Source organism: Schistocerca americana, chromosome 5, assembly GCF_021461395.2.
Source record: "Schistocerca americana isolate TAMUIC-IGC-003095 chromosome 5, iqSchAmer2.1, whole genome shotgun sequence".
Lineage (NCBI taxonomy): Eukaryota > Metazoa > Arthropoda > Insecta > Orthoptera > Acrididae > Schistocerca > Schistocerca americana.
The window spans coordinates 301,962,620-301,980,935 of NC_060123.1; positions in this window are offsets into that span (position 1 = coordinate 301,962,620).

An 18,316-nucleotide genomic window follows, 5' to 3' on the forward strand; every position below is an offset into this window, starting at 1 on the left:
ACATCTCTTCGCGGGAGGGCGAGCTGCGTCCTGGCTGCCCGTTTCCGAGCGGCCGTCCCCGCCCCTGGCAGGTGGATCTGCTGCTGCGCCGTCCCTCAGCTGCACCGGGCTGTTCTCCGCCCTACGCCGTTTCCGACGTCGTCTTCTCTTCTGCTGCTGCGTCGGTGCGGCCGCAGCCGCTTCGTCGCCCCCGGCACGGTTGCGGCTAGAGAAAGCCGCACAACCGCGCCAACTGGCGACGTGCGGCCCGCCACACCGGACACAAGTCGGCAGAGCGTTGCTGCCGCGGTCGCAGGCGCGGCTGTCGTGCTCACCTGAGCACTTGACGCACCGCGCCGCGTTGCGGCAGTACTTCGCAACATGGCCCTCGCCCTGGCACCTGAAGCACTGGGGCTGAGGATCCATGGCGGTTGGGAGAGCCTCCGTCGTAACCGGGAAGCCCAGCAACTTCCGCAAGTCGAAGATGTCGCTCCCGCCGTCGACCGTTTGCACGGTCACGGCATAGAACGGCGCCCTCTTCCTGTTGGTCCGGTTGTGCAACCTTGCGGCTGCATTACCAAACCCGGCTCGCAGCAGCCCTTCCCGGACCGCTGCCTCGTCACAGCACCAAGGCAACCCCCTGAGGAGTGCCTTAGTCGTCTTCATCCTTCCTACGGAAGGTGCCTTCTCACGCGCCGGCGGCGCGTCGACGATGTGGTCGGCCACTGCGACCTTGATCGCCCTGTGGTCGGCCACGTTTGCGGCTCGAACGCAGATCAGCGAGTCTGTATCGACAGACTCGTAGACCACCTCGTTCCGAGTGCAATTCGTCATGGTGTCGATCAGCGCTGTCCACCCGCCTTTGCACTTGACGTACAAATGGGGGACAGGCCGCGACTCGTCTTCTCGGGAGTTCCTTGCACGGTCGGCAGACTCAGAGAGTCGCACAACCGAAGGACCCTTCGTAGCGGCAGGTTTCCTCTGCGCACCCTTCTTTCCCATGCTGCGAGGCGCGGAACACGACAATTTGCACGCGTTGTCAAAACAACGCACGACAATTTGCTCTCCGCAGCGCCCACAGCACAGAAAACCTCTTCACGAGCTCTCAACGGCCGAGTAAGCGAAGCGCGCAACAGCAGCGATGCGCTCGCCTCGCCAGCTCAGGCCGCTCTCATTGCCGGGATCCAGAGAGTACGTGGTCTTACATACACTCAGGGACTTCTCAAAAACATCCACAAGCAAGCGCACGTCGGTGTCCATGTATATTCTTGCATATTCACCCAAATTTGATATGTTGAATTCCCGCCAGACATTCACGGCATGCTCATAATCTGCACTAGTTATGGAATCGCCTGTGAGAGTACTGGTGAATGCAGAAATGTTGGATAGCCTGGTTTCATCAAGTTTCGCCTTACTATCCAGATACTCATAAGTAAAAATTCGTTTCCTAGTCACAAGCTGAAACTTTTCCTTGTGATATGCATATCCTCCTGAGGTTGAGTTTTAACGAGTTTCTGGGGTGGCGGCTGCATAAAATGCAGTGTGTCAAGGAAGCAGGGCGCAATTTTTGGCGTATTCATTGGGATAATGAAATATACTTCTCAACCCTTTCAGGGAGGACACTGACCTGATTTTTCTCCCAATAGAAATTAACGAATTGCTCAATTAGAAAGTGAGTGTCATACCCACTTAACTTATGGAAGAAAACGGGTATGTGTCGTGGTAACTGATACTTCAAATTGGATTCGTTGTGAGCTGCACGACGGAACTTCCCCATAAGATGACAATGACCTCTACACGGAGTTTCAGCTTTCCTGTCCTTGGCAGCCCACAAATATGACAGTTAACTCCGACACTGTACAATTTTTTATCCTCCTCTGATTCGGTCATGGGGATGTTGATGCTGTAAAGCCTATCAACTTCCCATGAGAGTTTTTAAGCTCAGTGAGCAACCAAACCACAGGATTATCCCCGACGTATGTTTCATAATGGTTAAGACTTGAGTCATATGAATATGCATTTTGGTATGCCACTGCATATGGTATATGTTTTTGCGTGAAGGTGGTATGTGGAGCTAATTGGTTTCCCCCACAGCGGGTGATAGGGGCAAGGAGAGATTCGAAGTCTGCGTATACAACAAATGGACATCATTCCTGGTGGTGAGAATTCTTCAATTTAATGAAGTTGTTTTCTTCTGTAGACATAACAACACATATTGCTTCTTTGGATTCACAGTCCCACAGATGCCTGTTTAAATACTTTTGTTCTGAAAAGTTATTTAGAAACCTGAAGCCAATGTGTTTCTTATCTTTATGTTTCGACAGTTGGCTGCAAAGGAGGTGGGACATGTCTTTGATCTATACGTAATGCTGATTATCACCTTCAGAGAAGAGCAGCATGTTTACATGAAGAATGGCTCACCTGCATATTTCGAAAAATGGAGTGGTCCTACTATAGTATGCTTTTCCTGCTCATCTGGCTTGCTTTTCTGCTTCTTCTTCAGGCCATAAACGTGAACCAATATTCTGGGATTTTGTGCCTCAAATTTTGGTATGTCCTGAATGTTTACAGGGAACTTGATAACGTCAAAGTTATAACATCAATGAATGTTACGACCTATTCTGTATCGAGATGTGTGCTCTGGATTTTGTTTAATTTTTCTTGCACAAGCCAGGATTGACCATGTAAAACAAGTGTTATCTTTTTGAATGTTAATGAAGCCTGTGTCTTCTTAATATGCTTAGGGAATTTGATATAACTGGACCCTCCATTTAACGGATCGTAGGCATGAATATGGATGTCGAGGTGGGGTATTTGGCTGAGTGCTTTAGCTGATCCTCATACTTCCATATCGGAAAATCGGGCCATTATAGCACCCAAGGTGAATTCACGATACCACTCGGCAATTGATGTACTCTGAGGTATAAAGCCCTTATTACCCCAGATGTAGTGTAAGGTTTTCTCCTCAGCAGCATCCTGCTGTTTGGGTGGGTGAGTCAAGTTGCTCAAGTTGCAGCAGAGCACTGCATTACATTTAATGGCAATATTTCTCAGATCGTCTAGAGCATACAGGAACTCCACCTCTAACACTGGGAGACACACTTCTAGAATTCTGGCTGGGTCACGACACCCCCCAGCCAGATTCTCAATTCTACTAAATGAGATACACCCCTCAAAGGCCCTAGCAACCGCTGAGTATTCCAGAGGGGCCATGGTGCCGCTGACCTGATGCCCTTCACTATCAGGATGGGACAGATGACTACTGCTAGCCACAGATTAAAAAAAAATGGTTCTGAGTACTATGCGACTTAACTTCTGAGGTCATCAGTCGCCTAGAACTTAGAACTAATTAAACCTAACTAACCTAAGGACATCACACACATCCATGCCCGAGGCAGGATTCGAACCTGCGACCGTAGCGGTCACGCGGTTCCAGACTGAAGCGCCTTTAACCGCACGGCCAGAACGGCCGGCTAGCCACAGGTTCATTACGATTAATACTACAGCTGGGTAACTATTGTATCCAGCCGGTGGATGAGGGCGCTGGGGTTGAGGTGCCATCAGGGGGGAGGGTTGTGCACCAAGGGAAACATACCTCGTGTTGCCGGCGAGGGCGAGCAGTTGGAGCGTGAGTAGTAGGAGGCAGTGGTGGCGACCTCCTGTGGGAGCACCTAGGCTGCAGCGAGAGAGCTCCTTGATGCTCCTCCATACTGGAGCCTTTACCATCGCCAGCCTGGGGATGGGGTGGGGGTGGGAGATCATTGCTCTGACTGAACCACCCAAGGATGCCTGATGGTATACAGTGGTTCGGGGGCAGGCACTGCAGCAGCTGCAGCCACCTCGCGCGCGGCAACGAGCAGCACTTTGTATGGTGGTGCACGCCACTCGGGTGTGTGTTTGACACCCACCACCACAACCACCGCTCTATGTGCATGTACCATAGCCATCTCCCGTCGTGGCGGTGTTGGTATCACCTCTGTAACATACGAGTAACGAGAAGAATTTTTAAAATATATGCTGTAAACAAAAAATGGCAATTAAGTAAATCGCCATTCGTGAATAATAATTATATGCTTAAACGATGATGGTCACATTATAATCACCTTTTACGTTCTAGGTCGAAGGATTGAGCAGTTAAGTCGATCTTTCTGGTAGTTCTCCCACCCAATCAAATATCTCCATCTCCTGCTCCAGAAAGGAGGAATCGCACTGTCTTCAGCAGCCACCATCTCACGTTCCCACTCAAGCATCTTACACTCGCCGTAATTGTTTTTGTTGTAGAGCCATCAATCCATCTCATGGAAGTCACTCACGACAAGATACTTATTATTAGAAGCAACAACAAGAAATTTGTACTGAATTTTACATCAGCGAGATACTGATTATAATTACGAAAAAATTAAATAAATAAGCGAAAAGTTCATAACAGATGGAAGTGACGACTCTAGGTCATCATTCTCGATGCATACCCCTACAGAAATATCATTTTGCTCTTGAGCAGTAGCAACATCTACAACAATGGATTTATATATACCTCACACAATTGTATATGATAAAAAAGTCTAACGGCAATATATTACAACTGTACTTGCTTTCTTGCTGCATTTCAGACTCCATCAGCAGCAGCTCAATGTCCATCAGCTGCTGCTCTAACGCTGCGACAACGAGATCAAAAGTTTTATAAACAGTTGTTAGCACCTGAATACATCAAGAGCTGTTTTCTGAACATGTAAACTACCACACAAAATTTGGAGTTGTGCTTACATAATGCTAGCACAAGCTCTTCCACTTGATGGGGACTTTCAGTTTTCAGTTGCTGCTGCTCTAATGCGAACGACTGTAGAAAGGTCATAAGCTTTTGTCACTATTTGAACAGTTTAAGAAATGCTTTCTGATCATATAACTATCATACACAGAATTTTGAGATGTACTTACATGATGCTGGCAGAACCTCTACCACTTGCTGAAGACTTTCAGTTTCCAGCTGGTGCTCTAATTTCAACAACATTTCGGGAATGAATGCTGTAAAAAAGAAGTTTCATGACCACTTGTTATGAAAATGTATCACTAACTCGAAAAAGTTTTAATACTTTGCTTCGAAATTTCTTAATTGTCGCAATTTGAGCTCATAATTTTTTTTTTATAAGCGCTTACATTGCAATTGACCCAAGTAGGGCCTTTTCACACCACCACTGCTGCTGGCATCACTGCTGGCTGAGCGTTTCATGGTGTAGGAATCACACTATGTACTGTCAAAGACTGATGATGATTGTGGTGGGAGTTGGGCTTTATGTAGCTTCAGACTCCACCTTCTATTTTGTAGAGGACCAATAGGAACTCAGCGTGCCATACCAGCAAGTTATAATTTGCATTCTGTTTTTCTTCAAGCCGGCTTGGTGCAGCTGTTTGAGGAAAGTATCACATCTGTGGGGGGAGGAAAGAAAGACCTGAGACAAACATCCTGTGTCTGCCTGCAAGTGGATGGGATATTGAATGCAGCTGCTAGCTTCAGAAAAACAGTCTTTGTTCATTCCGAGACAGATGGACAGTCTGATCCACCCACCCAATGTTTACCAGCAACTGGACCGTAAATTGGATGCAGCTGCTAGCTTTAGAAAAACATTCTTTGTTCTGTCTGAGACAGATGGAAAGTCTGACACACCCAGTGAGTGAAGAATCCCTCGAAACATATGTTGATGTTTTACTTAGAATAGAGCTATGACAGTACATGCTAACCTTCGAAATCGGTAATGACCGACAAAGCACACCTTGAGAGCAGAATTGTACACAGATTCCAACTGCTGGCTGCCGCCCCGCCCCTGATGGAGGCAGACAAGTGGTCATCAGTAGAGACAACAGGACATGTGGCCGAGTGGCGCATGTGTTGCGGTTGTGTCGTTAGGCCTCCTAACGACACTCGCATTAGCTCACATGGTGCAGCGCCTTTCGTGTCAGAAGGCCCACAGCAGGGCAGAGGGGCATCAATTAGGGCATGTCCCGCGAGGCACCATCATGAATGCCGCCAGGCTGGCAAGCTACTACCTGCTGGAAGGGGGCTGGAGGCCGCGCAGAAGCTACAATGGCGAAGTCCCTACACGAGGTGATGCTCCTACGCCAACACAATAAAGTGCAACTTGCTCATCAAAAACATAGCGACAGAGCCCCCACGCACCGCCTTTTGGGCAGAGAGCGGCTGTGTCCGTCGACCACTCGCAGCAGACACATCCCCGCTGCCCGCCCATTGCACCACTAACCATACGTGGCATGACTTTTAGGCGACAGTCCTAGACAACACAAAAGGAAATTAAGTAGCATAACCCTGCCCATCTGCAGAACGGCCCAAATGGCCATTTCAAAAGACAGCTGCGTGCGAAACAGGAAGCCCCTGCCACCTAAAGCGAAAACAGCCGTACGCTGGCATCCTCAGAAACATGATAAATGACTGCTATCTCGACCGAGGGAGAGCCGCAGTCTCGTAGGGAACTCGCTCACCATTGTGTGATGTACTATTTAACATTAACTTGATTCCTCTAATAAAGCAACTATTGAAAAACACAATCGTTTTACATTCGACAACAACAAGCAATAATTCAGCAGAATGTAGCTGTTTTGTACACAATGACAGGGGCATTGGGACAACACCGCTTCTATTCCAAAGTACCGTTATCCAAGATGGTTAATTAAATGGGTCATGAGAGTCACTTTGCATTGCAAAAATTTTTCCCTGTATGATAACACCAGTTGTACGGTATCGTCAGTTTTTGAGTTGTATTGCGATTTTATGCAGTCCTTGTCTAGCACTATGCATATGGTTGTGTAATTAGGCCCAATCTTTATGATTAATTACGTAATTAGGATCGATCTTTGCGTCAGTTTCCCAACCAAAAATAAATAACATATATATGAAGAGGGAAAGAACAGATACCCTCTCTCTCTCTCTCTCTCTCTCTATATATATATATATATATATATATATATATATATATATATATATTAAGGCTCCCCGGCCATTTGACCATCTTCTTCTGCGCAGATGCACAATCAGTGCCCGAACTCTTACGGGAATCAGCAGTAAAGCCGCGAGTAATGAGTATAATGGGCAGGGGCACTATGAATATAGTGCAGGACAATAAGTTGCGAATGTGGATCGCGCGGGAGGCGTGCCAGAGATAAGTCCCTGCAGTTGCATTATCCTCTGTGTCCCCTCGGTGGCGCAGATGGATAGTGTGTCTGCCATGTAAGCAGGAGATCCCTGGTTCGAGTCCCGGTCAGGACACACATTTTCAACTGTCCCCATTGACTTATATCAACGCCTGTATGCAGCTAGGGGTATTCATTTCATTGTAAAAATAAATAAAGTTCACTAACCTAACCTTCCTCTCCCGTATCTGGACAGTTTCCATGTGTTGGTTTTAATATTTTTTTTTTTTTGTGGGATCTAAAATTTAAAAAAACCTCTCTCACACCGGCCTGATTTAGCTTCACTGATCAGGATAGTAAAAACATGCGTATATTAAGGGAATTTTCATTCACAAAGCAGGCTTATCACATGCACACAATTCAATACTGTTCTATCCTGATTAAATTGAGCTTAACTTAAATTCCATAAGGCAGTGAGGCAATTTCGAAGTCTCAGTGCGACGAAAATTATCAGTCGATCTCCTGAAAACATTTGTAATAATTATTAACTTTCGGTGATCACATGGGGAAGACCGGAGATGTGCTGGTAAGACCGTGTTAGCCTATTTATTTGAAGTAATAAACTGGATATCTTGAGCATACAAAAAAGCAGGTTCGTCCAGTGTAAATCACACGTTCCCCACTGATCCCGTGCAACACAGCGTAGTAAGCAGACACTGTCAATAATAATCAGTTAAATAATACGCGAACACACTTACTTTAGTTTAGTTCATGTATTAAATTCCTTCTCATACAGAATCTCATCAACATGGCGACTAGCTCAACAATACATACATATACATCCTCCTCCTTTCACGGCTAATCGGCAAGATCTCCTTCATTCTTTTCGTAAGAGAAAACATAGATAGCAGAGAAGCTGTTCCATGGAGTAAATGGACGCTCCAAGGAATAATAGGGCTTGAAACTACTTTGCATTGATAATCATTGTATATTAAAGTTTAGGAATCGCTAAGATAAGAAGAAATATTTCGAGATATGTACTGAGTTATATAATTTATAAAATTTCTGAAAATATCGTGGAGAGACCGCTGCAAGAGACATTAAATGGTCTTTCCATCCAGTAGAATCAGGGTTCGAGCCCCGGAAAGAGCACAGCCATTTTTAATTTCCCATCAATTCCAAGCGCCTCTGGTGGTTTAATTCTGTTAGAGAGGTGCACTTGGGCTTTCTCCACAGGTGGTCCAGGGTTCGAGTCCCAGAAAGGGAACCGCCAGTTTTAATTTCCCGCCAATTCCCAGGTGGAAGGTGAGGTGGGATGTCAGCACGTACCTGGCAAAAAGAAATTCCCACTATAATTCGAAATTCCCGCCAAAATTCGAAATTCTCGTCAAAATTCGAAATTCTCACCAACAGGGTAGGTTGGAGAGAGGGGTAGGGGAGGAGGAGGGGCTGGGGCACATGTGCACCTGAGAAAAACACGTGACGTCGTCTGCGAGGGTGGGCGTTGTGGGGGCGCGGGAGGGTGGTGTTAGGCGGGACAGGGGTGTTTAATCGATCAATTTCATTAATTTGCATATCAATTTCATATGAAAATTGCACCCGTAACCCCAGCTCCCTACTACTGACGTTGGCTTCGACGTCGACTAGTAGAGTGATACCAAGCTGGCATACGGGGCCTCCGAGAAAGGTGGGGAAAGCCCATCGAATTGAACGGAGATTGTGTTGAAAGACAGGGCTTTGTTGCTAACAGAATGGGGAATAATATAGTGTATTGGAATCATGAATAAAACCAACCTACTTTGAGAAAAAAATGTTTTGCATTACTTACTGAATGCCCTTCGTATATTTAGCGTGGAATCCCAACACTATTTTTCACCCAAAAGGTACTTTTTATATTTTGTCTGTACGGAGGGGTCTAAAAAGATAAAAAAAAGCTTGTTATCTAATCATATTCTCCGGCTTCGTCAACTGTACGGGTTTAAAGTGTAAAATTCAGAACTCCATCCTGCATCCAACGTAGCAAACACTGCCTGTAGTGCTTTGGAGTCGGTCTTGTAGTGATAACAGCAGATAGAATGGTCCAGATAAACTTTGTAGCCCTTATCGAACGGGAGTTGAAGGAATTCTGCAGATGTGGATGAAACAAAATAGACTGTGAGAGAACTAAAGGTTGTCCCTTGAAGCCTTCAACCAGGTTATACCAAGCCTCCTTCGAGTATTGAGGAGAATATGATACGCTGATAGCCGGCCGGAGTGGCCATGCGGTTAAAGGCGCTGCAGTCTGGAACCGCAAGACCGCTACGGTCGCAGGTTCGAATCCTGCCTCGGGCATGGATGTTTGTGATGTCCTTAGGTTAGTTAGGTTTAACTAGTTCTAAGTTCTAGGGGACTAATGACCTCAGCAGTTGAGTCCCATAGTGCTCAGAGCCATTTTTTTGATACGCAGATCCGCTGTTACCTAAGGCTCATACGCTTCCACCTCCAGCCAAAGGCCTATGTAAATAATGGCAATGATTTATAATTTTTAATTAATACAGTTTCATCCACGTGTTTTTCGATTTGTTGAAATAACGTCCACCCTATGATTCTCTTGGTATTGTCAGGGATCATGAAGGGTGGCGTAGAATGAAGACATGAATTTGAGTTGTGCAGTAGAGGCGGAGGGGAAGGACCAGTTACTCACGAGCTCCGTTGTTTTATCGGGCAGAGCGTCGAGTCTCGGTAACAATGGTGCAGTGGACCATCCAGCATCGTGTCTGCACTGCTAAACACTGTTTGAAAAGTAATGAATATGTAATCACCGTTTACTGTACACAGTTCCACGCCTGAGAGAAATTGTTCCGTACCTGATCGGAACCCAGTAATTCCCTGGGTAAATTATTTTCGCACAACTGGATCAGTTACGAAGAAGAAGTCAGGTGTCGCCCTCTCATGGTGCGAACTCCTGAAAATGTCGACCGAGTGAGAGAATCTGCTCTGAAAGTAATAGTTGCTCCACTAGGCGGCGTGCTCCGAGTTTAGGCATGTAGGCTATCGTCTCTCGATACAGTGCATCCTGAACTGCGAGTTACAATTCCATTCTTACAAAATTATGATCGTACAGAAGCTTCAAGAACGTGATTTTGACGAACAGGGACTGTTTTATGAAAGAATGATTGATGTTTTTGCTACTGATGATGTTTTGCTAATGACGAGCGATGAAGCTTTCTTTCACTTGGATCGTTTTCTAAATACACTACTGGCCATTAAAATTGCTACACCACGAAGATGGCGTGCTACGGACGCGAAATTTAACCGACAGGAAGAAGGTGCTGTGATATGCATATGATTAGCGTTTCAGAGCATTCACACAAGGTTGGCGCCGGTAGCGACACCTACAACGTGCTGACATGAGGAAAGTTTCAAACCGATTTCTCATACACAAACAGCAGTTGACCGGCGTTGCCTGGTGAAACGTTGTTGTGATGCCTCGTGTAAGGAGGAGAAATGCGTACCATCACGTTTCCGACTTTGATAAAGATCGGATTGTACGCTATCGCGACTGCGGTTTATCGTATTGCGACATTGCTGCTCGCGTTGGTCGACATCCAATGACTGTTAGCAGAATATGAAATCGGTGGGCTCAGGAGGGTAATACGGAACGCCGTGCTGGATGCCAACGGCCTCGTATCACTAGCGGTCGAGATGACAGGCATCTTATCCGCATGGCTGTAACGGATCGTGCAGCCACGTCTCGACCCTTGAGTCAACACATGGGGACGTTTGCAAGACAACGACCATCTGCACGAACAGTTCAACGACGTTTGCAGCAGCATGGACTATCAGCTCGGAGACCATGGCTACGGTTACCCTTGACGCTGCATCACAGACAGGAGCGCCTGCAATGGTGTACTCAACGAAGAACCTGGGTGCACGAATGGCAAAACGTCATTTTTTCGGATGAATCCACGTTCTGTTTACAGCATGATGATGGTCGCATCCGTGTTTGGCGACATCGCGGTGAACGTACATTGGAAGCGTGTATTCGTCATCGCCATACTGGCGTATCACTCAGCGTGATGGTATGAGGTGCCATTGGTTACACGTCTCGGTCACCACTTGTTCGCATTGACGGCACTTTGAACAGTGGACGTTACATTTCAGATGTGTTACGACACGTGGTTGTACCCTTCATTCGATCCCTGCGAAACCCTACATTTCACCAGGATAATGCACGACCGCATATTGTAGGTCCTGTACAGGCCTTTCTGGATACAGAAAATGTTCTACTGCTGTCCTGACCAGCACATTCTCCAGATCTCTCACCAACTGAAAGCGTGTGGTCAATGGTGACCGAGCAACTGGCTCGTCACAATACGTCAGTCACTAACCTTGATGAACTGTCGTGTTGAAGCTGCATTGGCAGCTGTACCTGTACACGCCACCCAAGCTCTGTTCGACTCAATTCCCAGGCTTATTAAGGCCGTTATTACGGCCAGTGGTGGTTATTCTGGGTACTGATTTCTCAGGATCTATGCACCCAAATTGCGTGGAAATGTAATCACATGTCAGTTCTAGTATATTATATTTGTCCAATGAATACCCGTTTATCATCTGCATTTCTTCTTGGCCAGTAGTGTATGTAAAACTCTCGCGACTGGGCAGCGAACAATAAAAAAAGAATTGCATATAAACCACTGTACAGTACTAAAGTGGCCGTGTGCTGTAGTGTGTCCACATTGAGGAATTTTATCTTTAAGAAATTACCGCAATTCTTAAATTAGGTAACTTACAGGTTGTATTGGTGTAAATTCATTTTATATGTGACCAATATATTGTAATTTGAATTTCATGCTTTTTTTATACGCTACCCTCCAAGTGAAATGACAGAGATAAAACCAGTTAAAGTAAACAGATCAACTAAAACACTCGTGTACACTCTAAGAAAAGAAAGGCGGAAATCAGTATATGTGAAGCGTATGCGTAGAGAAATAAAGTATCACTATTTCAGGAAAATTTCACGATTTATTCAAGAGAAAGAGGTTCAGAAACTGATCAAGTCAGTAATGCTCAGGATTTGGCAAGCGGGCGACATTTAGGCTGGTATCCCAACACTGTCTGGGGCGTCTCCAGATGCGTCTTCGGCATCCTGAAATCGCACTGAGAGCGGTATAATCGTCTTCAGGGAAGAGTCCAGCTTCGAAGTGAGCCCTGATGACCAACGATGATGTGTCTGGAGAAACCCCGGAAGACTCTACTCTCAGTGATGGGATACCAACTTGGTTGTCACCCGCCACCACCCCAACCAAGATTGATGGTCTGGGCTGCCATTTCATTTCGTAGCAGCGCACCTTTGGCTTTCATCCTTACAGCACAGGTGTAGTCGACGGTAATCTATGCCCCGTTTTTTTGTCCTTCATACCAGGCCATCCTGGACATACATTTCAGCAATGGATGGCTGCACAGGACGAGAGTTCATACTGATTGTCTTCGTGCTTCCCAAACCCTACATCGGCCAGCAAGGTCACTGGGTCTCTCCCCAGTTGAGAAAATTTGAAGCATTATGGGCAGGGTATTCAAACATTTACAGTCAGTGTACCTGCATGTATTTGTGTTTTAGTCGATAATACACGCATGGAACCTCTCTCTTCACATTCTACGCGCATTCTCATAAATTAAGGATAACTGCAGAACGTGGTGCCACACAACGTCGCACTACACAAAACGGCGCTAATATCATAGGCACATAGGGAACACACACGACACAGATCTGTAAGTCTACGGTATTGGTGATAAGTTGAGAAAACCGTCCCGAAACACATGTGCTACAAAACGCCAATGTTTACTGCGCATGTACCCTGACATCAATAAGGGATATGATCACCATGCACACGTACACAGGCTGCACAATGGGTTGGCATACTCTGGATCAGCTGCTGTGGTATAGCCTCCCATTCTTGCACCAGTGCCTGTCGGAGCTCCTGAAGTGTCCTATGGGTTTGAAGACGTGCAGAGATACGTCGACCGAGAGCATCCCAGACGTTCTCGATGTGCTTTAGGTCTGTAGAACAGGCAGGCCACTCCATTCGCCTGATATCTTCTGTTTCAAGGTACTCCTCCACGATGGCAGCTCGGTGGATCCGTGCGTTATCATCCATCAGGAGGAAGGTGACACCCACTGCACCCCTGAAAAGGCAGACATACTGGTGCAAAATGACGTCCCGATACACCTGACCTGTTACAGTTCCTCTGTCAAAGACGTGCAGGGGTGTACGTGCACTAATGATAATCCCACCTCACACCATCAAACCACGACCTCCATACAGGTCCCTTTCAAGTACACTAAGGGGTTGGTATCTGGTTCCTGGTTCACGCCAGATGAAAATCCGGTGAGAATCACTGTTCAGACTATACCTAGACTCGTCAGTGAACATAACCTGGGACCACTGTTCCAACGACCATATACTGTTTTCTTGAGACCAGGCTTTACGGGCTCTCCTGTGACCAGGGGTCAGTGAAATGCACCTTGCAGGTCTCTGGGCGAATAAACTATGTCTGTTCAGTCGTCTGTAGACTGTGTGTCTGGAGACAACTGTTCCAGTGGCTGCGGTAAGGTCCCGAGCAAGGTTACCTGCAGTACTCCGTGGCCGTCTTCGGGCACTGATGGTGAGATACCGGTCTTCTTGTGGTGTTGTACACTGTGGACCTCCCGTACTGTAGCGCCTGGACCCGTTTCCTGTCTGCTGGAATCGTTGCCGTAATCTTGAGATCACACTTCGTGGCACACGGAGGGCCCGTGCTACGACCTGCTGTGTTTTACCAGCCTCCAGTCACCCTAGTATTCTACCCCTCATAAAGTCATCAATATGTGTTCTTTGAGCCATTTTCAACACATAATCACCATTAGCACGTCTGAAAACGACTGCACACTTACTCGATGCACCGTACTCTGACATGGACCAAAACACCTCAGCGTATGTGGACTGCTGCCAGCGCCACTGTAAGACGACCGCAGGTCAAATGAACCGCATTGTCATACCCCGAAGTAATTTAAACCCGCAAACCGCCCACCAGAGCGCTATTTCACCATGTAGCAGCATTATCCTTAATTTATGAGCATGAGTGTAGTATCACGTACCGTTGTAAAAGCAATCAATGGATAAAAGTAAACTCTATCCACAGCCTCTGGCGGGCCCATCGGTACAGAACGACTGTCGTGTCGTCTTCTGTCAAAGGCGCCTTTGCATACTGTGTGGAGCGGTATGGCGTCAGCACACTTTTCTCCTGACCATTGTCAGTGTTCACGAGCTGTAACCATTACTACTCGGTCAAATAGCTCCTCAACTGGCATCACAAGGCTGAGTGCACCCCGTTCCCTTTCTCCTACCAATGAACAGTTCCAGCCAGTACCGGGAATGGAATCAGGTTCTGCCACATGGCAGTCATCCGCGTTGACCATTCAGCTACGGAGATGGGGCCACAGCCATAAGTGTTAGCAATATATCTCCATACCGTACTGTTCACAGAAATCCTCTGTCGAAACTTCCAGGACTGTCTCTGAAAACATATTCCAACAATGGAGCTGTTCGTTTTTAGGATTAAAAATGATTCAAATGGCTCTGAGCACTATGGGACTTAAATTCTGAGGTCATCAGTCCCCTACAACTTAGAACTATTTAAACCTAACTAACCTAAGGACATCACACACATCCATGCCCGAGGCAGGATTCGAACCTGCGATCGCAGCGGTCACGCGGTTCCAGACTGTAGCGCCTAGAACCGCTCGGCCACCTCGGCCGGCGTTTTCAGGATTAGCTTTTCCTCTCGGGTAGTACTGCTATCGGTAAAAGTCCCTGAGAGACGACTGCAATCTTCTATTTATTTGAAATACGGATGATTCCAAGTACGGAAGTTCTGTTTACAGCATGATGATGGTCGCATCCGTGTTTGGCGACATCGCTGTGAACGTACATTGGAAGCGTGTATTCGTCATCGCCATACTGGTGTATCACTCGGCGTGATGGTATGGGGTGCCATTGGTTACACGTCTCGGTCACCTCTTGTTCGCATTGACGGCACTTTGAACACATTTCAGATGTGTTACGACCCGTGGCTCTACCCTTCATTCGATCCCTGCGAAACCCTACATTTCAGCAGGATAGCAATTTTAATGGCCAGTAGTGTATATGCAAATATTGTTGTTATTTAAAGATATATTTCAGTTAAAGCTGCACGCTGCTGCTAAGAGACTAAATAACGTGCAGTCGTCATTGTTTTATAGCAGAAGCTAAATTTCCAATCGTCACGACTCAGAACAGATACGTTAAGTCTGTTGCGTATTTAGCTATGAGATGGCTTAAAACTATAATTATTAATATTTTATGGTAAGACTAAAAGACTAAGCATAAAACATTCTTGCATATGGTCAAATAGTTTTTTGTAATATAAATAAATAGTAGATATTAATAAATTAAATGTCAGTTAAATTTTATGATTATTATTACTATTGTTCATCGCTCAAACCATCAACTTCATTACCCATATGACTTATAGCCAGTAGCCCAATATTAGCGTTACAAGCTTAGTCTGTGTGATTAGACATAAAATGTGCAGTATAACAGGCACTTTGGAGTCATGTAAGTATTGAACTTGCACAAAACCTCATTCTTTTTATAAATTAATAATAATTATTTATAACTGAAAGATATCACGAGTGGTTTGTTCTGACCTCATACAGTACTTTATATCATTAGAGGTAATGTAATTCTTCAGGGTATTTCGTCATAGGTAGTGATATGTTACGACCGGATGTACAGAAAGATTATAAGTGGAACAATATAGTGACAACAGCAGTAATTTGTTAAAATAAGGATAAGAGAGTATTTAAAAGGAGCAAACTGAAATTTCCATTTCATTTGTTGTATGGCAACACGAAAGCAAGAGCCGTGGAGTGGTGCCACCTGTCAGTGAAGTGCTGCCTGCGAACGTTACGAAGTAATTGAACCAAGCGTGATGGATATAATCAGCAACGAGAGAGCAGCACCTCTGGGTCAACGTATCACTTAAGATTTTGAAAGTGGAAACTTCAAATGTAGCTTAGAGAGTAGTTATTTCTCCACAACGAAAACGTACTGCGAATATGTTTCTGTAATCTGACGACGGCCATAGTACGTAATTATTTTACTACTATTAAAGGGGCACTTTGATCTGATTAACAAAATTTCGTTATCTTTTGGACAGTTAGTAAATGGAGAGAATGACATGTTCGTAACAGAAAAAAGTGTATATTCAGTTTCGTTCTTTGAACTGAGAGAGGATGAAAATAGATATTTAATACACGTACATTTTTATATGTGGAAGGAGTACTTACATGGCATCCAGTTACAGCTGAAGTCTCACGAAGGTAATGATTAACGTGCTGTTATGAAAAGCGGCAATATAGAGAGTTTGTAATTGTGGAAAAGTTATAATTATCTCGGCGACAATGTATATTCATCATGGGACATAAGAAGAGGAGCAGGAGTAAACGCACTAATTATATTTGTCATACGAATCAGTTCAATACTGTTATTTTAATACCACGATTATTACTAGCAAGCAAACTGGACACAGATTTATTATCATTATTCCGTGATGGGACTGTGACATAGAGCTGTTGCAAGTACAATGTTAAGCTACACAAATTGCTGTTATTTAAGGCTTGTAGTGAGCACCCAACAGCCACATTATAGAACGACTATTAGCAATTGTTTCACCTTGAACGTTAAGCAAAGATTTCTCCAGTGGAACTGTAAATTTCTTCGGAGGAAGTCATTGTCCTTCAAAAGCTTTTTTTCATTTTTGAAGTAAACACTTCGTTTCGTCAATTTTCGCTGTTATCTAATTTCGTGTCCTCGGGCATTTTCAAGCCTCGCAGATGTGAATTCCATCTGTAAAGTGGTAAATGTATAAGTGAAACCCAAACTGAGACTGTGTCGACTTGGTTTCTTTATTTAATGCTGAAATAGTTCCCGAGTTTGAATATCGATCGCCAATTTATCTTAAATACGAGATTTCAGTGGAGCAGCAGAGTCTACTAACCAGGTGTGTGCATTTGCATCTGCGTACCCCAGTGAATAGAGAGAGTTATTTTCAAGTAGACAAATTTAAGAATGGATGTCTCTATGCATAGCTCTTTCACGCGGAGCGGATTACTGAAAATGGGCAATACACGTTGCATATAAATGCCGCAGAGTGGCCAAATCCATGCCGCCTCTCAGTTGAGTAACCGATATTGAAAGACGCCTAACGTCGCCGGGAGGTGTCTATGAAAGTTTTGTCTCTAAAATAGTTGTTCCCCGTGACGTGACCTATCATCCCTAGACGTTTGACGCGAAGACTTTGAAAAAACCTGTATAACGAAAATTACAGATACCATTACATAAATACGAGAGTCCTTCCGAAAGTAATGCTTCCTATGTTTTTGCGGTGACTTTGGTTAATGGAAAACTGATTGCTCAACTAGATTGCGAATCAAATACACTATACATACAGAGTGGATATGGATACTACCCCGCATGAATCATAACCACTAGTCCAACTATGCAGTTCATACTGCTTCTGCCCAAAGGAAGCCTCTTTACATATAGCGAGCCAAGCTCACAATTCTAGAAAACTATTACTTTGTCTTCCAGTGCAACACATGGAGAAATGTTGTATAGCGTAATCTCGTATGTACGAACCCAAGGCTGCGTTCGCACATTACTGTCTTTCCCTCTCAATAAAGTTTCGAGTAGCTATACTTATTCCCACATGCAAGCAAGTACACGACACCAGAACGACAAAAGAGCAGAAGGCCTGTAAGACGGAAATAAATGATGGTAATATTAATTAACATCTACAGAGTAGTTAAAGAAGCCAATAAAACTAGTGAGCTGCAAGTAATATGCAAATGAAGTCCCATACTTCTTGACCGATGGTAGGGGAACGATGTAGGAGACCCGCACCGCCGTACTAGGCAAGGTTCTAGTGGAGGTGGTCTGCCGTTGCCTTCTTCCGTTCGTAATGAGGATGAATGATGATGATGATGATGACGGCACAACAACACCAAGTTATCCCGTGGCAGGTGAAACTCCCTTACCCCGCCGGGAATCGAAGCCGGGACCTCGCGCTCGGGAAGCGAGAACGCTACAGAGAGACCACGAGTTGAGGAATCAAGTAATATAACGACAGAAAAATA